We start from the raw sequence: 26270 nt of genomic DNA on the forward strand, positions 1-26270 counted from the left end.
CCATATTAACCTCTTAACCCCTGGGGACTACATGAGTCTTCCCCTGGTGTAGACAGACTTGAACTGGTGGAGAAGACCTGACTTCTTTGTCATCATGGCTCTTATTCCCAATGCTCTTACCAAAATCCAGAGCTGAGGCAAGGGTCCTGAGATTAAAGACACACACACACACATACACACACCCCTACATATATACGTGTGTGTACATGTAGAGAGAGAAAGAGATTTTTAAGGAATTGGCTCACACAACTGTAGGGGCTAGCAAGACCAAAATCCATACAGCAGGTCAGCAGTCTGGAAACTCAAGCAGTTCTTCCATGTTACAATCTTAAGACAGAATTCCTTCCTATCCAGGAAGCTTCAATTTTGGCTCTTAAGGCCTTCAATTGATTGGGTGAGGCCCACCCATACTATGGATGGAGGGTAATCTCTTTCACTTCAAGTCAGTTGATTGCAAATGTTAATCACATACCAAATACCTTCACAGCAACAGGCTGTGTCTGGGCACCATGGTCTAGCACCATGGTGGGCCAAGTGGGCACCCACCAAACAACTGGGCACCATGGTCTAGCCAAGTTGATACATAAAATTAACCAGCACAGTGCTTCAGGTCGTTTGTGATGTCATCCTCCCAGGTACTTGATTCCAGCAAGCATGGTCTCCAGCAAGAAATACAGAATGCAGGAGTCCAGTTCCCACCCTGACCTACAGCCAGGAAATGACCTGAAAGAGAGAAACTATATGAGAGATGGTGGACCAGAAATCTGGGAGGGGCCTCAGCTCTGAGCATTGACTTCCAAGTCACTATCAGGCTTGGATTGACTACTTCCAAACTTCTTCATGAGGAAGACGAAAAAACTTCTATAATATTTAAGTCATTGAATTTTAGGGGTGTTTCTGTTATGCGCAGCTGAGCTCAATTCTATATAAGACCAAACAAACAAACAAACCCTAAGAAAAATAAAGAAAACACAACTCATTTACAAAAACAAAGGATGAAAGAATGAAGCATTACTTTAATGAAAGCATAGTTCAAGATGACAGAAATAAGACTAGAGAGATTTTTTTACTATAAATATAAATGTTTTAAAAATCTTTGTGAAGGGCTCTCAGATGAGGTCAAAACCATTTTCAATCATATTTTTTCAAGAAAGGCACATTGTTCTCAGAAAGAACTTAGGGTGTGTGAATATCAAGCAAAGTAAAATTCAAGCCAGAAAACAGTAAATAATTAAAGAGTGTTATTTAATATTGGCAGTCTCTATTTTAAAAACATCCACAAGCTTTTATGCACTGAATAACATCATACGCATGCATGCATGCGCGTGCGCGCGCGCACACACCCACCCACACACACACACACACACACACACACACACACACAAAGTTCGCACATCGTTATAACTTAGTACAGTGCCAAGCCCAGATGGTTTCACAGATGATTTCTTTCAAAGCTGAAAGAAAGCAATAACTTCAACACCTCAAAATTTGTTTCAGTAGCTAGAAAAGGACATATGTCTACCAATACATTTTACAAAGCCAAAAAGATCCTGAAAACAAAATGTACTATGAATATTGTTGCAAAATTCTAAATAAAATACATACCAGGAAACTTAATCAGGAAGTACATTAAAATAGTACCACTGCAATGCTGCTAATTAAAGTTTATTACAACAATGCCAGGATATTTCAGTATCAGGAAATCTATTGTCATAATTTAGCAAGTTAATTGGTAAAAGGAAAAAAGTATATATATATACGTATATATATATATATATATACATATATATATATGTATATATATATATATATATATACATATATATATATATATCTTGATGTGAGCCCAAAAGTCTGCTTTTATGAATTTCAAAAGCTATATCTGATTTTTAAAAGTTCTTGGTAAACTAATAATAGGTGAATTATTTCTTAATAGAATATAAAAATATCTGGTTCATACTAGCAGCCAACGTATTATTCAACAGTGAAACAGAGTAACTCCCACTATAATCTTCATCAACCTCATAAATAAAATAAACACTTATAGGGCCACCTGGTTGGTTCTGCCAGTTAAGCATGGGACTCTTTATTTCAGCTCAAGTCATGATCTCACCGTTAGTGGGTTCAAATCTGGTGTCAGGCTCTGTGCTGACAGCACAGACCCTGCTTGGGATTCTCTCTCTCCTTCTCTCTCTGACCCTCCCCCCCTCATATGCACACACTCTCTCTCAAAATAAATAAACCTTAAAAAATAAAATAAACAATCATAATAACATCCTCAAGTAACTGTTATAAAGAGATCTCTAGAAACTATTGCTGCTTTATTAAACTGCAAAAGCAATGTCCTTACTAGGCACAAAGCAGATCTGTAGGTGCCTCCCTCATTTCCACCCCACAGGCTACCTTCTTCCAACCAGATTGCTCCCCCAGGCCCTTTAAAAAAAATTCCAGAGACCCTAGTAATGATAGAAACAAGGCAGATGAATAGCCCTTTAGCCACGGCTGTTCTCATGGTTAATGCCCAGCTCCTCCTGGAGGTGCCAGAGCGGTAGGTGGGTCTCTCCAGCTTCCCCCTCTTCTGACCACAGGCTCAGGGTGCTGAGGGGGCTCTTTCCAGAACCTCTCCTGGAGTCCAGCCCACCCAGACCCCAGGCCTAATCAATGGCCTTCCCAAGCCAGGAGGGTGCACAGACTGATCCAGGGCAGGTCTAGGCAAGTGGGATGCACAGAGCTGTTATTTTACAGCTTAAGCATCATGAGAGGGTCTGATGACTCAGCCAGCAATTTCTTGAGCCAACATCATCCATGTGGTAAGGAACTGAGAGGTAAGGAACTAAGGGTATTCGGAATTAGCTGTGGGGGCAGAATGGGGTACAAATGCACCTCAAGCCGGCCTCTACTGGGTTCATGAGATCCAAGGGCCATTTGGAACAAAGAAAAGCTTGCGATCCAAAAGTGCCAGAGATGTGTGCATAACCCTCCTCCCCAGTCACCACCCGCCTGTGATATGGAGGCCCCAGAGGACTAGACGGGCGCCATCTGGTGGCGCTCCGTGGAGGTGTGCGTGACCCCAGTAACTTAAATCACGCTGAGTACCGGCTCCCTGGCTGGAGGCGGCAGCGCACAACTCCTAAAACACCAGGGGAAGCCATTCTCAAAGAATCCGAAGTGAAGTCGCCCCTTGGAGTGAAGCGGTGCTGTGGTCCTGACTCTGTCGGCCTTTGAGGTACCCACAACCCAGGGGAGGGGAGGGTCACCCCTGAGCTGGCTCTTGAATGAGGTGAGGAAGGGGAGAAAGGGCCTTCCTGACAAAGGGCATGTGACCGGGACAAATGTTGTATAGGGGCTTGGCACATTCCGTGGCTAGAGTGTAAGTGCCTGGGGACCAGGTGGGAGATGGGGAGGAAAAGGATGGAAATAGCTGTGAAGGGTCCCCAGCGCCTGGGCGCCTGGCAGGGAGTTTGGACTTTATCCTGGGCCAGGCATTTTAAATCTAAGTAGCATGCTGATGTACATGGTCAGGCCAGCACTGTGTTATAAGAAAATGTGAATTGGAATGCTGTCAAGAGGACACTGTGCTCTCACCAGACCCCACCGCTCCCTGTCGTCTGCCCCTACCCTCAGCTTCATCGGTATACACCACTTCCCCAGCCCCTGAAGCCTGTGGGTTTATGACCCTGTAAGGTCATGGGGTGCTGGTTCCAGATGGCACACCCAGGAACTGACAGAAAAGAGACATATCTGCCAGTGGCAGGAGGGTGTGTGAGAAATAAGCCCACTGACCCAATCAAAGGAGGGACGCAGAGACTTGGAGCACAGTGAAGGGAGGCTTTAAGCAACGTTCTTGCAAGAGCGGGTATCTGATGGACAGGCATACTCGGGCAGTTACAGCAGGCAATTTATCTCCAACATGCAAGTCCCTCCCCTGATTTCTCACTGGCTGAGTACTACAGAGGTGACAGCCTTACCTGGACATTGTCTATGCCCATGTAAGGCAAAAAGTAGTCTAATTGGAACAAATGTACATTTCCTGAGGTGACTTAAAGACTTTCAGTCCCGGGGCGCCTGGGTGGCTCGGTCGGTTAAGCGTCCGACTTCGGCTCAGGTCATGATCTCACGGTCCGTGGGTTCGAGCTCCGCATCGGGCTCTGTGCTGACAGCTCAGAGCCTGGAGCCTGTTTCAGATTCTGTGTCTCCCTCTCTCTCTGACCCTCCCCCGTTCATGCTCTGTCTGTCTCTGTCTCAAAAATAAATAAACGTTAAAAAAAAAAAAATTAAAAAAAAAAAAGACTTTCAGTCCCTCCTTTGTTCTTCGGCACGTGCTCATTGCAGAGCCCATGAAAATAAGCCTCTGAGATGGAGGGGGAAAAAGAACCAGGAAGTGAAGTGCCTCCGGGTTTGGGACTCCACTGGGGGGAGAGGGGGAGGTGGTTTCATATATATTTCCAATAGGTTGTAAACCTACTGTTAACTAGACAGCACAGTTTTTGTTTGGAATTTCTGAAAATGGATTATCTCACTTACTCCTCACAGGTGTGACATCAGCCTCTAATCCTTCACACTGGATGATGTGGGGGCGGGGGTCAGGTGCTGCCCCGCCCCCCCCCCCCCATCATCACTCTGTAATGACATGAGAGGCCCAGGCTCTCAAGGAAAGGCCGCCCCCTGGCCCCTAGCCAGGCCCTGGACACGAGGCACAGCGGTACTGTCTTCCTGTCCTTGCTTCAGATCAACACTGTCTGGGTCGCCTCTGTTTTAAAGATTGCCTCTTCCTCCCTGGCTCAGGATTTCATTCTCTTTGACTCTGTCCTCCCTCAGGGAAGCACTGGATGTTTTAGAGGGAGACCAGACCTCCCCCCATGAAGGGTCAGAGGTACACCAAGGCACTCAAACCACTAGCCCTCAGGCAGCCATATGCAGGTTCGAGGTACAGAAGGGCCGAGGTGGCAGCCAGTGTGCCTTGGAAGGGGGAAAGAATGCCATCTGGTGGCCATTTCTGAAACACAGAGGACTGGAATGCATTGTATTTTGTTCTGATTCTGTCCCAAGATCTTGAGCAAAGTAGAAAAAAGCCAGAGAGTAGTGGAGTACCTAAGGGCCACCAGTATCTAAGGGCCAGAGCGGAAACAACAAATTCAAAACATTCCCTCTTCTGTGGCCACAACTGACCTCCCCTCCGTTCCCCTGTCACGGATCCCCCTCCAATGTTATTCCTCTGTCTGAATGCCCCTCTCTCCCTCCAGGCAGGAACCTGCTCTTCCTCGGAGACCAGGCTCAAAGGTGATCTCTCCCATGTTCCAGTGTAGCTAATGCCTTCCTCCTGTGCTCTCCTAAACATAGCCAAACCAGTCCTGCACTCCTGGCTGTGCGGGGTCACTCCTTGGCTCTGATATTGTCTCCCACACCGGGCGCAGTATTCTTCCTTGAGGAGTGCTAAGAAGCTTCTCATCCCTCGACTGGTGTCAGAGTGAGTCCTGTGGGTCAAATGCCGCGAGAGGTGTTCAGAGGAGTGAGATCCCAAGTTCTCATTGCTGTTCCCCCCCCCCTTTTTTTTTAATTTTTTAAAATATTTATTTGTTTTTGAGAGACAGAGAGACATAGTGTGAGCAGGGGAGGGGCAGAGAGAGAGAGAGACAGAATCCAAAGCAGGCTCCAGGCCCTGAGCTGTCATCACAAAGCCTGACGTGGGGCTCGAACTTACAGACCGATCCGAGAGATCATGACCTGAGCTGAAGCTGGACACTTAACTGACAGAGCCACCCAGGTGCCCCTAGAGTTATTGAAAAGTAGACTTTGATTAATTGTAACAAACTCCAGCAAACTCTGGAGTAACCACTAAAGAGAGTTTGGGTGGTTTTTTTTTTTTTAATATTTATTTTTGACAGAACACAAGCAGGGGAGGGGCAGAGAGAGAGAGAGGGAGGCACAGAGTCTGATGCAGGCTCCAGGCTCTGAGCTGTCAGTACAGAATCCCATATGGGGCTTGAACTCACGAGCTGTGACATCATGACCTGAGCCAAAGTCAGACACTCAACCAACTGAGCCACCCAGGCGCCCCTGGTGTTTTGTTTTGTTTTTTAATGTTTATTTATTTATTTTGAGAGAGGCAGAGATCATGAGCAGGGGAGGGGAAGAGAGAAAGTCCCAAGCAGGCTCTGCATGAAATCAAGAGTCAGATGCCTGACTCTGGCTGAGCCTCTCATGTGCCCCAAAAAGAGTTTTTTTCAAGAACTATAACTGATATATTAAGAGGAGAAAAGTAAAATTTTTTAAAATATTCAAAACCAGGGGCAGACCTAGGTGACTCAGTTGGTTAAGCATCTGATTTCGGGCCATGATCTCATAGTTTGTGAGTTTAAGCCCCACATCGGGCTCTCTGCTGTCAGCACGGAATCAGCTTCAGATCCTCTGTCCTCCCTGTCTCTGTGCCCCTCCCCCCCGCTCTCTCTTTCTCTTTCAAAAATAAACAAACATTAAAAAAATAAAATAAATTGGGAATGCAAGCTGGTGCAGTCACTCTGGAAAACAGTATGGAGGTTCCTCAAAAAACTAAAAATAGAACTACCATACGACCCAGCAATTGCACTACTGGGCATTTATCCACGGGATACAGGTGTGCTGTTTTGAAGGGACACATGCACCCCCATGTTTATAGCAGCATTATCAACAATAGCCAAAGTATGGAAAGAGCCCAAATGTCCATCGATGGATGAATGGATAAAGAAGATGTGATATACATATACAATGGAGTATTACTCGGCAATCAAAAAGAATGAAATCTTGCCATTTGCAACTACAGGGATGGAACTGGAGGGTATTATGCTAAATGAAATTAGTCAATCCGAGAAAGACAAAAATCATACGACTTCACTCATATGAGGACTTTAAGGGACAAAACAGATGAACATAAGGGAAGGGAAACAAAAAGAATATAAAAACAGGGAGGGGGACAAAACAGAAGAGACTCATAAATATGGAGAACAGAGGGTTACTGGAGGGAGTGTGGGAGCGGGGATGGGCTAAATGGGTAAGGGCCATTAAGGAATCTACTCCTGAAATCATTGTTGCACTAAATGCTAACTGATTTGGATGTAAATTTTAAAAACTTAAATTAAAAATTAATTAATTAATTAATTAAATTAATTTAAATACTCAAAACCAGAAAAAGCAGAAAAGACGGGAAAGTTAAGAAAGAAAGAAAAGCAGGGACTCAAACAGGCAACTTGTACAGTGACATTCAGAGCAGCATTATTTATGCACAATCACCAAATGCGGTGACAACCTTTACCACACAATAAATGTCCATCAACAGGTAAATAGATAAACAAAATATGGTATATCAATGTAATGGATTATTATTCAGCCTTAAAAAGGAATTAAATTCTGATGCATGCTACATGAATGAAGCTCAAAAATATTATACTTTAGTATAGTATAGGGGCACCTGGCTGGCTTGGTGGAAGATGCAACTCTTGATCCAGGGTTGTAAGTTCAAGCCCCACATTGGGTGTGGAGATTATTTTAAAATAAAATCCTTTTTTTAAAAATCTTTATTTATTTTGAGGAGGGAAGGGACATAGAGAGAGAGGGAGAGAGAGAATCTTAAGCAGGCTCCACACTCAGTGTGGAGCCCAACACAGGGCTTGAACTCACAACCCTGAGATCATGACCTGAGCTGAAATCAAGAGTGGCATGACTGACTGATTCACCCAGGTAATGCTAAAAATAAAATCGTCAAAAAAGAAATATATATATATATATATATATATACATATGTATATATATATATGTGTGTGTGTGTGTGTGTGTATATATATACACACACACATATATATATACATATATATATACATATATATGTATATATATATATATGACACACACATATATATATACATACATATATATATATATATGTATATATATATGTATATAGCACTATGTGAAATAAACCAAACACAAAAGGACAAATATTATGATACCATTTTTATAAGGTAGGTAGAAGAGGCAAATTCATAGAGACAAAAAGTAGAATAGAGCTTCCCAGAGGCAATGATGAGGGGGAGTGGGGAGTTTTTGTTTACTGGGTACAGATTTTCTTTTGGGATTGTCAAAAGTTCTGGAAATAGATAATGGTGATGGTCATACGACACTGTGAGTTTGCTTAATGCCACTGAACTGTATGCATAAAAATGGTTAAAATGGTAAATTTTATGTTATGTATATTTTACCACAGAAACAAGGAATAAAGAACAAGTACTATGAATGAAAATGTTACAAACATCGCAGGTATTAATCTAACTATATTTATAATCAATGTAGATGTGAATGGTCTAAATACACCAGTTAAAGAACAGAAACTGTCACAATGGATTTAAAGAGACCCAATTATATGTTGTGTACAAGAAATCCACTTTAAATATGAAGACATGGACAGATTAAAGGTAAAAGGACGGGGGAGTTCCCCTCTACTTGCTAGATGGCATGCTGCCCAATTCATGAATTATTTAATAAAGTTGATGAGATATTTTAAAAAAAGTAAAAGGATAGAGAAAGACACACCATGCTTACACTACTCAAAAGAAAGCTGGAATTGCTACATTAATTCTAGACAAAGCAGACTTCGAACAGGAAGAATCAGAGATAAAGATGTCAATTCTCCAAGAGGATATAACAGTCCTTAAGCCGTATGCACGTAACAACAGAACATTAAAATACAAGAGACAAAAGCTGATGGAACTGAGCTGAGAAATAGACAGTTTCACTGGTATAGACTTCAGCTCTCTCTCTCTCTGTGGTGGACAGATCCATCAGGCAGAAAATCGTAAGGATATATCTGAACTGAACAGCACGATCAATCAGCTGGATCTAATTGACGTTTATGGACTACTTCATCCAACAACAACAGACTATACTTTCTTCTCAAATTCCCATGTAACATTCACCAAGATAGACCATACCTGGGCCATAAAATACGCTTCAGTGGGGCGCCTGGGTGGCTCAGTTGGTTGAGTGTCACTCTTGATTTCAGCTCAGATCATGATCTCAGGGTTTGTGAAATCCAGCCCCGTGTTGGGCTCATGCTGACAATGTATCACCTGCTTGGAATTCTCCCTCCCTCTCTCTCTGACCCTTCCTTTCTATCTCTCTCAAAATAAATAAATAAACTTAATAAAAAAAAAAAAGCACTTCACTGGATTTGAAAGAATAGAAATCATACTAAGTCTGCTCTCAGACCACAATGAAATTAAACTAGAAATCAATAACAGAACAGTAACTGGAAGATCCCCAAATATTTGGACATATTAATATATATTATAACCATTATATGGATGTATTAATATAAAATGTATTAAACAGCATACTTCACAAATAACAAATGGGTCAAAAAAGTCTCAAAATTAAGTCTTAAAACTGTAAAATATTTTTAACTAAATGAAAATGCAATTTAATAGGAATTTGTGAGAGCAGTACCTAAAGGGAATTTTATAAAAAATAAAGAAACAGGGGTGCCTGGGTGGCTCAGTCGGTTAATGTGTGACTTTGGCTCAGGTTATGATCTCATAGTTCATGAGTTTGAGCCCCACATTGAGTGAGCACAAGCCCCAAGCCCCGCTTCTCTCTCTCTCCCCCTCTCTCTCTCTTCCCCTTCTCTCTGCCCCTCGCTCACTTGTGCCCTCTCTCTCTCTCAAAAAAAATAAAGATAAAAAATAAACAAATTCATAGCACTGAATGTGCATACAGTACTGATACATGCTACAATATAGATGAGCCTTGAAAACATACTAAGGGAAAAAACAGACACAGAGTCCATGCATTGCATGATTCCATTTATATGACACGACTGTCATACACAAATCCATAGAGACAAAGTAGATTAATGGCTGCCTGAGGCTGGGGAGCATTTCTCCTGGGGAGTAAATTTGGAGTCACTACCAGGTGGATTTCTTTTTGGAGTAATGAAACGTTCTAAAATCGGGGGTGGGGCGTTTGGCTGGCTGTCTGCATACTCAAGAGTATGCAACTCTTGATCTCGGGGTTGTGAGTTCAAGCCCCACTTTGGGTGTAGAGATTACTTAAAAATAAAATCTTAAAAAATAAATAAAGTAAAATAGGGGGCGCCTGGCTGGTTCAGGTGATAGAGCATGTGACTCTTGATCTGGGGTCATGTGTTCAAACCCCACATTGGCCGTAGAGATTACTAAAAAAAAAGAGAGAGAAACAAAAGTGTTCTAAAATTGATTGTGGTGGTGGTTGCACAATTCTGAGTATACTAAAAGCCATAAATTGTACAGGCTAAATGAGTGAATTGTACAGTATGTGAATTCTGTCTCAATATAGATGTTAACCAAAAACAGTAAATAGGAAAAAAAGACTCTAAGTAATCTAAAAGGTGTGAGCAATTTTAAATGATTTTGAAATGCTAGATAGCAGAAACACAAACTAAATAGCAAAAACAACCAAAACAATTATTAAAACCATTCGCATCTAGGACTGACCTCCCCTTGAGTCACCATATTAATCAAACAGCCTTTGGTTCCACAGGGCATGATGGACTTGTGTGGTACGAGATTGCTATGGCCTGAATGTCTGTGTCCCCCAAAATCCATAGGTTGAAATCTTACCCCCATAAGGTGATGAAATTAGGAGGTGGGGCCTTTAGGGGTGATTGGGTCATAAGGGTGGAGTTCCCATGGATGGGATTAGTGCCTTATAAGAGACACCACCGAGCTCCCCAGTGCCTTCCTCCATGTGGGGACACAAAGACAGCTGTCTATGAACCAAGAAGCAGGCCCTCACCAAACACTGAATCTGCCTGCCCCATGAACTTGGACTTCTCAGCTTCCAGCACGGTGGGAGATACATTTCTGTTGTTTATAAACTATTCGGTCAACGCTATTTTGTTATAGCAGACAGAACAGACTGTGACAGAGGTCAAGTAGCATGAATGCAGCCATCCTAAGGCTGTCCCAACACACTGAAGGCTTCCAACCAAGGGGCACAGGAGAAAACTAGAGGTGCAGCCTTTTTCCTAGGGAAGAGTATGTGCACGGGAGGCCTACCCTGGATTGGGACCCTCACATGTCTTAAAGATGCATGGAATTTCACATCAAAATCCTGCATGCCTCCCCGCCTCAGTCAACCACCCCTCCCCCAAATCCCATGTACCAATATGAGCCAGAGCACAGCAGCAGCTGCCTCCTGTGTAAGGGCCTGGGTGTCTGGGCTCTTCCAGTGTCCCCACCCCCACTGCTAACCTCACTCCTGGGTGGCCAGTCGAATTTGCTTTACCTGCCTGGCCCCTAAAGTAAATCCCTGTACCCCACCAAAGATTTCTAAGGAAGGGGCGCCTGGGTGGCTCAGTTGGTTAAATGTCCAACTCTTGATTTTGGCTCAGGTCACGACCTCCCATTTGTGAGTTCGGGTCCCAAGTCCAGATCCGCACTCCTGGCATGGAGGCTGCTTGGGATTCTTTCTCTCTGCCTCTCTCTCTGCCTCTTCCTCACTTGCGTTCTCTCTCTCTCTCTCTCTCAAAATAAATAAACTTAAAAAAAATTTTTAATTAAGAAAAAAACATTTCTAAGGGAAATGCCTGCTCCTTTGGTTTGGAAGAGAAAGAAAGAGGGGACCGATCATCTTTTTGCCTTTAAAAAACGTTCTTCAATTCTTGGCTAAATTTAAAATATGAATCATAAAAGCAAAGGCATGGTGGAGAGGGAGAGACAGGGGACAAAAACCCCTCTCTGGAGGGGAACAAAAAATCTAGATTTAGAAACTACTAGGTTTAGGAGCTGGGTTCCTCAAGCCAGGACATCAGAGAGTATTTAGGGGGTGCTTTGTGGTGACCGTTGGCCGTTATACTTTGGTTTCAGTTTTAAGCACATGGCTTTTAAAGGGACTTTCCCCAGCGGAGCAGGAAGAGCTAACAACTGGAACAGTCGCAGAACAAGGAGCAAACTTAGCTGAAAACAGCTGCTGCCTGCAAGCAATAAAGCGTGAGCGGCTGGAGTGTCGCACAGCTGCCAGCAGCTGGAACCAACCAGGTGACCGTCAGGTCAGAGCCTCAGGACTTTACGCACACCGAACCCTGAGGTTTGTGAAAGCACGATGTCTTCCGTAGGGCGGGGGAAAAGGAAATGAAAGCTAATATTAGGTTGAGCAGCTACTGGTGACACTAAAACTTCATGCCAAGTCAACGTGAAGAAAAATGCCCAAAGATGGCCTTTCTGGGGGAAGATAGAGGGATCACTGAGATGCAATCAGTCAGGCCCACCCTCCCCATCCCGAGATACAAATTACCACCCCCTCTTCCTGCCTTCAGTTAAAAATAAGGAAGGGGGTGCTTTTTTTAAAAAAAGATAGGACATTAAAAAGTAACAGGTGGTCGGGTGCCTGGGTGACTCAGTCGGTTAAGCATCCAACTTCAGCTCAGGGCATGATCTCACAGGTTTGTGAGTTTGAGTCCCACATCAGGCTCTCTGCTGTCAGCACAGAGCCCGCTTTGGATCCTCTGCCCCTCTCTCCCCCTGCCCCTCCCCTGCTCATTCTCTCTCTCTCTCTCTCCCTCTCTCTCTCAAAATAAATAAACATTAAAAAAAAGTAAAAGGTGGTAAAAATTTGTCCCCTCAGATGCCCAGGTCCTCTCTGCAAAGAAAATATAAGTTTCTTTTGTTTCCTTCCAGAGCTAGTTTATATATGTACAAGCAAAATATATCATTTTCCTCTTTTTTTTTTTTTTTTTTTTTTTTTTTGTAAAAAAGGCAGCACATTAGAACACAGTTCAGACACTTGGCTTTTTCACTTCTCAGTATGCCTCAGAGACTGTTCCAGATCCTCACAGACTGAGTTGATTTTCTAGTTTGTATAGTATTCCTTTGTGTGGTTATACCATCTTTTTTTTATTAATGTTGAGCCTCAAGGTTATTTCCAGCCTTTGCAACTACCAACAGCGCTGCAGTGAAAAACCCTGTATGTGTGTAATTTCCTACGTGTGCTCGGAAAGGTATGTTCCCAGAAGAGAAAATGCTGGGAATATTTTGCTAGTTTTTGCCAACTTTACCCTCCCATTTGCAATACAGGCCGGTGCACCAGGCATGAAATGAGGCGATGTCAACCCCACTGTTTTGAGAAACTGCACAGGTGAATGGACCCCAGGGCTGTGGGTTCCAGGCCCCCAAGGAAGGGTTGTGCCTTCCTTCCAAAGCTCTTCCTGTATTCCTTTATTATACAGAATCATCAAGTTCAGGATGGTCATTTTTTCAGTCTCTCTCCCCTGCTCTGTCCTGTGAGCCTCAAGAGCTAAGGCTGGGCCTTATACACCCTTGTACCTCTGACGTCTGGCCCAGAGTAGGTGATCAATAAATGCTTAGCAGATGAGTGAACAAATTAATAAATTGGGTTCCTAGATTCCACCTAGGAAAAAGAATTGGAAACTACAGAATAGGTACTACGGCTATAGCAACCTTAAAAGACTTGATTTCCTGCAATATTTGTGGGGGTATGGCGAGGGCGGGGGTGGGGGTGGGGTGGGTAGTGGCCCTTTTGCCTGTATTTCCCTAGAGAGATTAGCAATTAAATATTGAAAATGAAAAGAGCCTGTGCCTTGCAGGTCTCCAGAGTATCTTGACTCAGCCAGCAGGCACCCCCATCCTCTGGGCCCACACTGACCATAAGGCCAGAGTCCCAGGTGGTGGCTTTGTGGCACCACATTTTCATGAAATGCGGGGGTATTTCCAGAGCTGCAAAATGCCAGGCACTGTGCCCTGTGCGGTCTAAGCTCCACCCTGGTGGGATTTCAGAGTGTTGCCCCCGCTACCCATAGTGAACATTTATTGTTTCCGCTACTCCCTAGGACCCATCCCTCCTTATCCAGCAGAAGACATTGCTGCTGGCCCCTGACCTCAAACATGAGGAGCCAGCAAACAACCATACTGGCCTCATTAGAATGACTCTCGGGCTGTTGCAGGCCCCTCTATAGATAAAGGCTTGCTCCTTCTGGCTGGGCTTGGCTGGAGAGGAATGGGCAGGAGCTGCTACAGCCACTTTTTGCCATCCCACAGGGAGAGCTTGCTGAGAATACAGCCTAGAGCCAGGAAGCAAAACTAAATCATGAATGAATCAAGGTCCTGACATTTATATCCAGCCATGGCTAACGTTAGATCCAGCCCCTGGAATTTTCACTTATGTGAGCCAATAAATTCCCATTTTTGCTTAAACCAATGCCTGCCAGGCTTCCAGTTATATGCAAGAAAGAGTCCTAAAATGTGGCCCCTCTAAGTATAGAGAACGGATCACATGAGAGACACTTTTTCACAAGGCTGCCAAAGCCCTGAGCATCTGGGGTCTGGGCATTTAAAAGAGGCCTCTTGCAAAGATTAAGAGAAAGGATTCCTGGAATACGTGGGTGGTACGGAGACGCTAAGGAAAGCCATTAAGGGGCATTCTACACTACACTGAGACACAACAGATGTAGAAGACACAGAACAGGCCTGACAAAAGCCACGCCTACATCTAGGGCCTGTTAGCCTGGCCCAGGAGTAGGACTGGGGGGTGGTCACTCAACCCCTGCCACGGCGAAACATAATCATAAATGATTGTTATTGGGGTGCCTGGGCGGCTGTCAGTTGAGTGTCCGACTCTTGATTTCAGCTCAGGTCATTATCTAACAGTTTGTGAGTTTGAGCCCTTTGTCAGGCTCTGTGCCAGCAGTGGGAAGCCTGCTTGGGACTCTCTCTCCCTCCCTCTCTCTCTCTGCCCCTCCCCTGCTCTTGCTCTCTCTCTCTCTCTCTCTCTAACTCAAAACATATAAAATAAACTTAAAAAAATAAAATAAATGATCATTGTTGTTCTGTGTCACTATACAATAGATAACTGCACAATCTTCCTTCTCGTACCTGTTTTTCTTCCCCTATCCCCTGCCTTGGTTTATGCCAGTATCACTTCCTGGGATAAAGATATATTTGGTTTTTGTCTTGGATTCCTGGTACACAGCGGCTAGAACCGTTGGGATCTCTAAAGTAATGCATGTCTTTTGTCTGCTGATGAACTGACGAGGGGCTGGGAGTTCCTAGAATGCTTCAGGATGGGGTTTGGAAATGTTCTGGGTTGGTGAGCACATTGAAGTACTCAGAGAGTGAGCACCCAGAGAGGGCAGAGAAGCTCCATGCCACCCCACCCGACCCCCTAAAACCTTGCCCTATGCCCCTCTTCCGTCTGGCTGCTCCTGAGTTGTATCCTTTATAATAAACTGATAAATCTAAGTAAAGCGTTTCCCTGAGTTCTGTGAGCCATTCCAGCAAATTACTGAACCTGAACAGGGGGTTGTGGAAACCACCAATTTAAAGCCAGTTGGTCAGTCACCGTTGGGAACCCGGACTTGGAGTTGGCATCTGATGTGGGAGCATCTTGTGGGACCCAGCCTCCTTACTGCCTCTCTAACTCCAGGTAGAGAGTATCAAAATTGAATTGAAGTGGTTACTGAGAGGAAAAACCCACACACACTGGGTGTCAGAAGTATTGTGAGTAGAAGCAGTTCAGACCTCCCTGACTCCCAAACCAGAAAACCCCTCTCACTGCCCACCTTCCCACTAGCCCTGCTCAATCACTTGACAAGTGTTGTGTATTGGGTATTTTATTTTATTTTATTTTATTTTATTTTATTTTATTTTTTGAGAGGGGGCCAAAGTGAGTAAGGAGCAGAGAGAGAGAGAGAGAAAGGGAGAGAGAATTTCACAAGGGGAAGAGAGAGAGAAGCGGGGCTTACCCGAAGTGGGGCTCGAGCTCACCCAATGCAGGACTCAAACTCACGAACCATGAGGTCATGACCTGAGCGGAGGTCAGATGCTTAACCCACTGAGCCACCCAGGTACCCTGTATTGGTTTTATTATGACAAAACTGAGGTTGTTTTTAAGAATAAAGCCATTTTGATAGAAGAATAAAGTAAGCTGCGTCAGGAGGTCACCATCTCATCTGTTGTCACTGATAAGCACTCAGTAGGTCAGCTCTTGTGGGGCACCCCTGGGGGCTTATCAAGTAAAAACTTACAAAGAAGCAACTATGTCAACGGGACATTTAGACTATAAATACTGTGCATTTGTGAGGACCATCCCAGTGTTTGGTCTGGCCAAGGCAACTCTTTGCTGATCTAAGTAGCTCTCTAAAGACCTTGGGGCATAAAGGTGACTCCTTTACCTCTTGCCCAACACCTACACCAGCATTCTCTAGAAACGAGCTCTAGCAACAGGGGACTCTGACTTCCATACTAGCACCCGGATGTCAGCTCTCTGGTTGGCTAAGTCATCTCTCCTATAAAGGAATACCTGAACTAAATTTGGACTTTATTCTTTTCATCCTCCCTTGCCTGGAACAATAGTGTGATTAATCTATAATTGGTTTTTATGCCACTGGCTTGTGAAATTCTCACAGTGAACCTGTGTTAAATAAATTGCTGGCAAATCTGCCTCAAATAAAACAACCTGTTAACCTAATTCAGCTTCCCCAGCATGTCTCATCTCCCCGCTTCACCTTTCATTCATCCTTTTATCTATTCAGTCACAGGTATTTACTAATCCCTTTCTCTGTGCCAAGAGAGGGCTTACCAGAAGTGGGGCTCGAGTTCACCCGATGCAGGACTTGAACTCATGAACCGTGAGATCACGACCTAAAGATTAATGAAACCTGGCCTCTACCCTAAGAAAATCACAGTCTAGTGGTAAGTCAGAAATCAAAATACAGTCATAAAGCAATGGGATTCACACGGAGACAGAGGGATACACAGAGCCTCATAGAGCCCTGAGCAGAGGTCTTTGACCCAGCTGGGAGTGTTAGGACCTAAAACGTCAGTGAACTTTTCTTGGTGGAGGTAATGACTGAGTTTTAAAAAAATTTAAAGACTGAAGGAGAACTGGCCATGCCAAGAGGAGAGGAGGGAACATGGCAAGCAGAAGGACAGCTTAGAGAATGGCCCAGAGGTGAGGGCAACATGGTTTAAATGCACTCATGAGCTGAATCCAGGCTCATGTCACTTCTGGCCTGGACAAGAGATAATTGATGGCTCTTCCCCCACTCCCCGTGGCCACCAGAAAATCTTCTAAAGCTCAGTTGTGACTTCCTGTCTCCCTTACCTGCAACCCTCTGCTGGTTCCCCTTCCTGACCCGCGGTCTCTCAGCCTCTTTTCATAAACTTCTTAGGATGACTTTGACAGTATTTCCCATCTCTGAACCTTCATCTCTGCTCTTCACTCTGCCTGGAATTTCCTGTCTTGCCTTGGCTGATGTGGCAAACTCCTATTCATACTTCAGAGTGACTCAGATGTGACTCAGATGTGACCTATCCCACAAAGAGCCCCTCCCACTTGCACTCCCCCCTGTGGCGCACCCATTCCATAGCCGGACACTTCACCTATTTACTAGTCTGCGTCTTGTTTCACCTGCCAGGGTACAGACCTCCTCCACCCACCACCTTCAGCTCCTGGCTCACGCAAAAGTGCATCTAAGGACCTGTAACATTCCTGACACCCTCCACATCTAGAAGGAGCCGATGGCAGGGGATTGTTGACCAGGGAAGGCCTGAGTTGAGGCTGATGCATCTGTCCCCAACTCTGCCTCAGACCCGGCTTCAGATTCAGCCTCATGCTTCCCAACCAAGGCTCTGAGCTGGCATCTCAACCAAATCTGCCTCCCCTTTGTCCATGGATCCATCTAGACTCCCACTTATAACTGTAAGATTCTGCAGCTCAGACGCAGTGTATTGCTGACTGTGTGGCCATTATGATTGTGAACTTGTTACATTTTATGTAGGATACATGTTATGCACCTTATGAATAAGACCAGTAAAACTCATTTGAATCTAAAAAATCTCAATTGAATTTTATTATTTGTTTGTTTGTTTATTTTGAGAGAGAGCACAAGCAGGGGAAGGTGCAGAGAGAGGAGACAGACAATCCTAAGCAGGCTCTGTACTGTCAGTGCAGAATCGGATGCAGAACTCCATCTCAGGAACCACAAGATCATCACTTGTGCTGAAATCGAGAGCCAGATGCTTAATCAACTGAGCCACCCAGGCGCCCCAAATTTTTTTAAATTACAAAACCAAGGCTCTTTCTGTGTACAACAGTCAAGTAAGGTAAGGAAAAGTACCCGTCTGCCCCAAACTCCCCACTTCCTCAATCCTAATCACTCTGTTACTGTTAACAGGTGGGTGTGTGTCTTTTAAGGCTCTTTTTCGGGCCTGTACAAGTGTGTGTGTAATTTTGCTCTCCTTCTTCCTAAAAATATACATACATATATATATAAATATTTAAACTTGATGGACATCTTTGTCAATACACATAATTCTATTAGATCCTTTAACAGCCACATGGAAGGAGTTCGTTATGTCAGAGGTCAGCAAACCATGGTCTGCAGATCAAAGATGGCCCAACAGCTAAATGAAATTTTACTGGAATGCAGCCACACCCATTTATTTACATATTGTCTATGGCTGCTTTTGCACTAAGACAGCTGAGTTGAATGGTTTCATCAGAGATTCTGTTGCCCACAAAGCCTAAACCGTTACCATCTGGTCCTTTACAGAAAAAGTGTGCCAACCCCTGCAATCTATGGCTGTACCAGGCTTTCTTTAGCAATCCCATATTAATAAAATTTAAATTGTTTCCCTCTGCTCAGTATTACAAACACTTCCACAATTTTTTTGGTCAGCATTACACCAGTTGATTACCACCGTTGGTTCTCAGTGTGTGAGAACATGACCAAATGTGAACCCAATATGTCCACACAGAAAGATGACCTTTAAAAAGGGTCTTCAGGGGGTACCTGCCTGGCCCAGTCAGTAAAGCATGTGACCCTTGATCTCAGAGTCATGAGTTCAAGCCCCAGGTTGGGTGTGGAGCCTAATACATACAGACATACAAACATACATATACACATAAAATGAAAAGGGTCTTCAGGTTAACAGACCAGATGTCTGAAGAGGGGACTCCAGGATTAGGAGCAGTTGCCAAAGTCCTGGAAGCAAACGGCCACACAGAGATATATGATCTTCATGATAAAGAATGAGGACAGCCACCAAAGAGCATCAAAAAACACTCTTGGGTCCAGGGTGAGGTGAAAATAAAATATACATACCAGCAATCAGCGGCCTACTTTTGATGATGGCAGGACATAAAGGAGCTCAACAAAAGAAGGGAAGGAAAGAAATTAACAATTACCAACTGCTTGCCAGACACACGAGCTGGGCACTCAATATGTAGGCATGGTATTCCAAACGTTAAAAAAACATCTAGGCATGGGCATCAGCCAATCGGAACAGATGCAGACCTTAAATAACCAGTACTGCTGAACTGAGCCACTGAATATCCTGCTGCCCATATTTAATACTCAATTTAATCCCCACAGTAATGTGCCACCTGACAGCCAAGAAAAGCCCTTTGAGGAAAAACATCAACCCACACAGAATTCCTCTTCCTTTGAGGAAGCCTCAGGAATATTCCTCTTCATTCTAACCACTGATGGCAACTTGAATAAGCAATTATCAGAACTCGTACACAGTCTCAGACTGTACCGGGGAATTTGGTTATGTGTGTATACGGTTAAAATCACATAGTGTTTTAGATAATTTTCCAAAGAAGATATACAAATGGCCAACAAACCTATGAAAAGATGCTCAACATCATTAGTAGAAAAGTACAAATCAAAGCTGCAATGAGGTATAGCTTTACACCCAGTAGGATGGCTACAATAAAAAGATGGACAGGGGCACCTGGGTGGCTCAGTCGGTTGAGCGTCCGACCTCAGCTCAGGTCATGAGCTCATGGTGTGTGCGTTCGAGCCCCACGTCGGGCTCTGTGCTGACAGCTCAGAGCCTGGAGCCTGCTTCGACTTCTGTGTCTCCCTCTCTCTCTACCCGCGCCCCCCCCCCCCGATTGTTCTCTCTCTTTCTCAAAAATAAACATAAAAAAATAAAAAAATAAAAAAGGATGGACAATAATCAGTGTTGGCAAGGATGTGTGTGTGGACACTGGAGCCCTCAGACATTTATGGCAGGGAGGTAAAATAGTGTAGCCACTGTGGAAACAGTTGAGTAGTTCCCTAAAAAGATAAACATAGAGTTACCCTCCATATGACCCAGCAGCTCTACTCCTACGTGTGTACTCAAAAGGAAGGAAAACATGTCCACACAGAAACCGGACACAAATGTTCATAATAGCATTAATTCAAATAGCCAAAAAGTGAAAACAACACAAATGCCCTTCAAATGATGAAGGGGGAAAAACAAAAGGTGGCATATCCATAAAATGGAATATTATTTAGCCATAAAAAGGAATGAAGCACTGATACATGCTATAATGTGGGTAAGCCTTGGGGTGCCTGGGTGGCTCAGTCAGTTCAGCATTTGACTTCAGCCTAAGTCATGATCTCCCAGTTCGTGGATTCGAGCCCCACGTAGCAGTTTGTGCTGATGGTGCATAGCCTGCTTGGGATTCTCTTTTCCTCTCGCTCTGCCCCTCCCCCACTTGCTCTCTCTCTCTCTCTCTCTCTCTCTCTCTCTCTCTCTCTCAAAGTGAATAAATAAACCTGAAAAGAAACGGGTAAGCCTTGAAAACATCATGCTAAGTGAAATAACAGACACAAAAGGCCACACACGGAATGTGTGATTCCACTTTTCAAAGTTTCATTTATTTATTTTTTTAGTAATCTCTACACCCAACATGGGGCTTGAACTCACAACCCCAAGATCAGGATTTGCATGCTCTTCCGACTGAACCAGCTAGATGCCCCTGTAGGATTGTGTTTTTAAAAAATGTCCAGAATAGGCAAATGTAGAGGCTGAAAGTAAATTGGTGGCCAGGGGCTAGGGGAGGGAAAAATGAGAAGTTACTGCTAATAGATACAGGGTGATGAAATGTTCTAGGATCAGATAATGGGGATGGTTACACAACTCTGTGAATATACTGAAAACTGCTGGATTCACCCTGTAGAATAAAATTCTCTTAACAGTTACACACTGTTATACCAGTGAACCATATTGATCAGTGCTTTGCCTTAACATTTCATCCCAAAGCTGTCTCTGTACAAGAGAGAACATTTGCTTCATTTTGGTGCACCTCACCTAAGCCCTCATTCCAGCTAATCTTGCTAGTTCCTTTCTGAAACCAAGCATTCTGCTCGGCCCTGTTGCTAAGGGGACTGCTTCAGACTGTGTTCTCCCATAGGTCTTGCAGGCCCCGCACCCCCCTTCAGACCAAGCTCGCTGGTTTTCTTTCTTTTTTAATGTTATTTATTTTTGAGAGAGAGAGACAGAGACAGAGTGTGAGAGGGGGAGGGGCAGAGAGAGAGAGACACAGGATCCAAAGCAAGCTTCTCGCTGAGAGCAGAGAACCCAGTGTGGGGCTCGAACTCACCGAACCATGAGATCATGACCTGAGCCAAAACCAAGAATCAGACACTTAACTGAGTCAGCCGCCCAGGTAACCCTAGCCAATTTTCTTTCTGCACATAGTGTCTTCTGCCACCCTTATGGGGACAAGAGTCAGCACCACTGGATGGGAAGAAAGAGAAGAGAGGGAGGGAAGGTAGGAGGTGGGGAAGGAAGGTCCCAGGTCACTGAAAGCCAAATCTTACTCTTGACTTATTTATTTTATTGGTTTGATAGTGTTTTTATTTATTTATTTATTTATTTATTTATTTATTTATTTATTTATTTATTTAAAGACTGTTTTAATGCTTATTTATTTTTGAGAGAGACAGAGAGAGCAAGCAGGGGAGGGGCAGAGAGACAGGGAGACACAGAATCTGAAGCAAGCTCCAGGCTCCAAGCTGTCAGCAGAGCCCGATGTGGGGCTCAAACCCACGAACCATGAGATCATGACCTGAACAGAAGTCGGAGGCTTAACTGACTGAGCCACCCAGGCGCCCCTGGCTTGATAGTGTCTTTTAATTTTTCTTCTCTTTCCTTCCCTCCTTGAATCCATTCATTCATTTTTTTTTTCTTTCTTTCTTTTTTTTTTTTTTTTTACATTTATGGATTTATTTTGAGAGAGAGAGGGAGTGTGAACAGGGAAGGGGCAGAGAGAGAGAGAGAGAGAGAGAGAGAGAGAGAGAGAATCCAAGCAGGCTCTGTGCTGTCAGTGCGAGCCCAACAGGACTTGATCCCAGGAACCATGAGATCAGGACATGAGCTGAAATCCAGAGTTGGGTGTTCAACCAACTGAGCCACCCAGGCACCCACTGTTTTTCATACATTATTCTTAGTGGACCAGGCACAAGACCAGGACCTGAGGAAGCCACATATTTTTTCTTTCAGATTCCTTCTTGCTTTTGGTGAAGCTCCTCTTCCTTTTTCACTATTCACAATTGACATCCCACCTGACTTTCCCCAGTGACCACATAGCTTGATGGCAGAAGCCCCGTTCCTGGAATTTGTGATCAACACCTGTACAGCTCCTGACAACCCGAAACCCACTCCTGTATTTTCCTGTTTCAAAGCCCATGTACACTGGAATCTAATTCCTGACCTAAGAGATGCCCAGTGCCCACAGTTCACTCAGAGTGAAAGAAGCCAGTAGGTTCTGGACATTGTCTAAGTTACCAGCTCTTCACACTTCGCTAAGTTATTAGGGAAAGGACAATTAGCAACCCTCAGCCCTCGTTCAGGTGAAGGGTCACTTGTAGTGAAGAGTAGGAAAAGTGACTTCATAGGGGCACGAGATTGGATGAAAGGGATAATTGGGTCACAAACTGAGAGTACAGCCACAGGAATAGATCAAGAGGGAGTCCTAGCTCACAAAAGGTCAAGGTAAGTCCTACGTGCTGGTTACAGGGCGCCTGGTTTGAGGCAACATGGCAGGGGCCGGGGTGTCCATTAACCTTTAAAGTATGGCTTACTGGGGCACCTGGGTGGCTCAGTTGGTTGAGCGTCTGACTTCGATTAAGGGCATGATCTTGTGGTTCGTGAGTTTGAGCCCAAGTCCGGCTCTCTGCTGTCAGCACAGAGCCCGCTTTGGATCCTCTGTCCCCTCTCTCTCTGCCTCCTCCCCCGCTCATGTGCACTCTCTCTCTCTTAAAAATAAACATTAAAAAAAAACTTTAAAACTAAAGTATGGCTTATTATTTTTACCTGTTACGTATACCTTCCTCTTTGAGGAACAAACCTTGCCTGCTTTAATTAGAGAGTGATAACAACAATAAATAACACTTAGAAAGGCTTATTCTAGGCCAGACACTAAACTGAGTGCTTTATATAAGTAAATAAATTCTATGGGTGGGAAGAAGCCCCTCTTAATACTTGTAGACCAGTGATCCTTGAGGTTTCCCCATAAGAGTTCTGAAGAGCTGACCCCAACATGGGGATGGTGGGCAGCAGTGGTGTGAGAGAGCACAGGGCTCCAGGTTCAAAAGAAGCAAAAGAAGACTCAGAAGCCTGGTAGAGGATAGCCTGGGACTGTGTCCAGCAATGGAGGAGCAAGGTCAATCTCAAAATCAGGACCCAGGCTGCAGACTGGGATTGGAAAAGAAGTCAAAGTGGGAGGTAGGTTCCCAAAAGGGGACAGTGTTCAGCACCCCACTGAGAGGCTGGTGCTACAACACCTAATCCCAGTACGGTATGATAAATTTAATCAGGTCTACATCGAGAGTTCTTGGGGGGTACCTGGGTGGTTCAGTTGGTTAAGCATCAAACTCTTGATTTCAACTCAGGTCATGATCTCAAGGTTTATGGGTTCAAGCCCTGCATTGGGCCCCACAATGATAGTGTGGAGTCTGCTTGGGATTCCCTCTCTCCGTCTCTCTCTGCCCCTCCCCTGCTCATGTTCTCTTTCTCTCAAAAACAAATAAACTTAAAAGAAAAAAAAAAAAGAGTTCTTAGGGCCAGAGGTGTGTGTGGGGTAAGGCACAGGATGGCTGTGGAGTTCAGGGATGATGCTGGTATGGATTTCCAAGCCTGGTTTTCCAGTGGGTTCAGAGAGGGCAATACGTGGAAGAACGAGGGCAGGATCCAGTGCTCCAGGTGGTGCTCAGAGTCGATCAGTCAACAGGGAGGGCAAGGAAGAGAGCAAGACACAACAGTAGGACCCCAAACAAATGGCCAAGCCAAGGATGGCTTGACAAGCAATCCTCGCTTGCCAAGGTAGGGCAAACAATGATTTCAGAAACACGTAGGATTAGTGGGTGTCCCAGGGCCAGAGTATAAAGCAAAGATGTGGAAATGGCAACACAGGAGGTCAGGGATCAGCCCAGGGCTAGCAGAGCGGAGTCTGCTCCCAACGTGCTCCCCGGAATGAAGGTGGGTAGATGGGCTACGTAACAGGTGCTGATACTCTCCCGAGAGCCAGTCTGAAGGGGCTGGGCAAAAACCAAATATCAGGAGGTGGGACAAGGATAGAGGAAGTACATTCAGAATAGAGAGAGGAGGCAGTCCTGGAGAAACTTCCTGTGACACTTGGAGCAAATCAAACATGGTTTTATACCCCGCGGGGAAGAAGGCACCAATGAAGGCATCACTCCAGTTCAGAGGCTGAGTCCTCCTTCCCTCCTCACTGCTTCCACACTCCCCGCCTGGGGGACTGGCTCAATAAGTGGACTTATGGAAAGTAGCAGTGGGCAAATTGTGAGCCAGCATTTACTGAGCTCTTACTGTGGCCAAAAGCAGTTCTAAGCATGGCCCTTTAGTTATGGTTCATCTTCTCAGACTTTCCATTCTTTCTTCCTTAAATGAAGTTCTCTTTTTATAATTGTTTATCAACCACAACCTCTACAAGCGCCAAAATGACAAGTTTCAGACAAAATGACAAATATCTGTTAATAAGGTAGTCATTGCATGCATATTACAAAAAAAGGGGGGGGGTGACTAGGCTTTTTTTTTCCCATTCTTGGGAGGAACAAAAACATCATACGTGCTTGTCGAGCTCTCTGGAAGTGGGGCACCTGTGTATACCTTATTCTTGTTCAACTGATTTGTAGTTTTAAGTCACTGAAATTTGGGGTTGGTTGATATTGCAGTACAATTTACCTTATTGTGATTTATAGGAGTATAGGGGAAGGAGATCAGGACAGACTTCACAGAGAAGCCAGTAGAGAACAGACAAGAGGACATTCCAGAGAAGGGATGGGAGCCACTGACCTGTTCCATGGTCTGCTGTGGCTGGTGTGCAAGACAGAGACGAGAGGAAGAAGGAAGAGAAGAGGCTGCAGAAGATTGGGGCTAGATCATGACAAATCCTAAAAACTTCATTACGGAGTTGTAGAAAATGAGGAGCCAACAAAGGGTTTTGGGGGAGTACAACCTTACTGGATTTATATTTTAGAAAAACCTCTAGAGAGAGCAGAGGCTAAGAGATCAGTTAGGAGGTGATTATTACACGTTGGGTGTAATGAAGACCTAAATCAGAGACAAACTTTTTCAGTAAAAGGTCCGATGGTAAATATTTTAGCCTTTGTTTGCCATATGGTCTCTGTCACAGCTACTCAATTCTGCCCTTGTAGCACAAAAGCAGTTATAGACAACATATAATAAAAGCATGTGTCCCGGGGCACCTGGGTGGCTCAGTCTGTTAAGCACCCAACTTCGGCTCAGGTCATGATCTCATGGTTTGGGAGTTCAAGTCCCGTGTTGGTTCTGTGCTGACAGCTCAGAGCCTGGAGCCTGCTTCAGATTCTGTGTCCCCCCTCTCTCTCTGCCCCTCCCTGATCACACTGTCTCTCTCTCAAAAAAAATAAACATTAAAAAAAAATAAAAATAAAAAGTGTGTCCCATTAAACTTTAATTTCAAAACAGGTGGTGGGGCCAATTTGGCCCATGGGTTGCAGTTTGCCCACCTTTGACCTAAAGTAATAATTGGACAAGGGCACCTGGATGGCTCAGTCGGTTGAGTGTCCAAGTCTTTGATTTCAGATCAGGTCATGAACTCACACAGTTCATGGGTTTGAGCCCTGCATCCGGGTCCATGCTGGCAGTGCAGAGCCTGCTTGGGATTCTCCTTCTCTCCCTCTCTCTCTCTGCCTTTCCCCCCGGCTCAGGTGTGCACATGCTCGCTCTCTCTCTCTCTGAAAATAAACAAAGAAAGAAAGAAAGAAAGAAAGAAAGAAAGAAAGAAAGAAAGAAAGAAAGAAAGAAAGAAAGAAAGAAAGAAAGAAGGAAGAAAGAAAGAGGGATATACAGGACTCTCAATTCTTAGGACCTGGGAGAATTCACTCATTCATTCACTCATTCTTTCATTCATTCATCCACTCATTCCTTCAACAAATACTTTGCTTGTGCTGTGTGTGAAGTACT

The sequence above is a fragment of the Panthera pardus genome, unplaced genomic scaffold (assembly GCF_024362965.1).
Source record: "Panthera pardus isolate Hobbes unplaced genomic scaffold, ASM2436296v1 HiC_scaffold_26, whole genome shotgun sequence".
Classification (NCBI taxonomy): domain Eukaryota; kingdom Metazoa; phylum Chordata; class Mammalia; order Carnivora; family Felidae; genus Panthera; species Panthera pardus.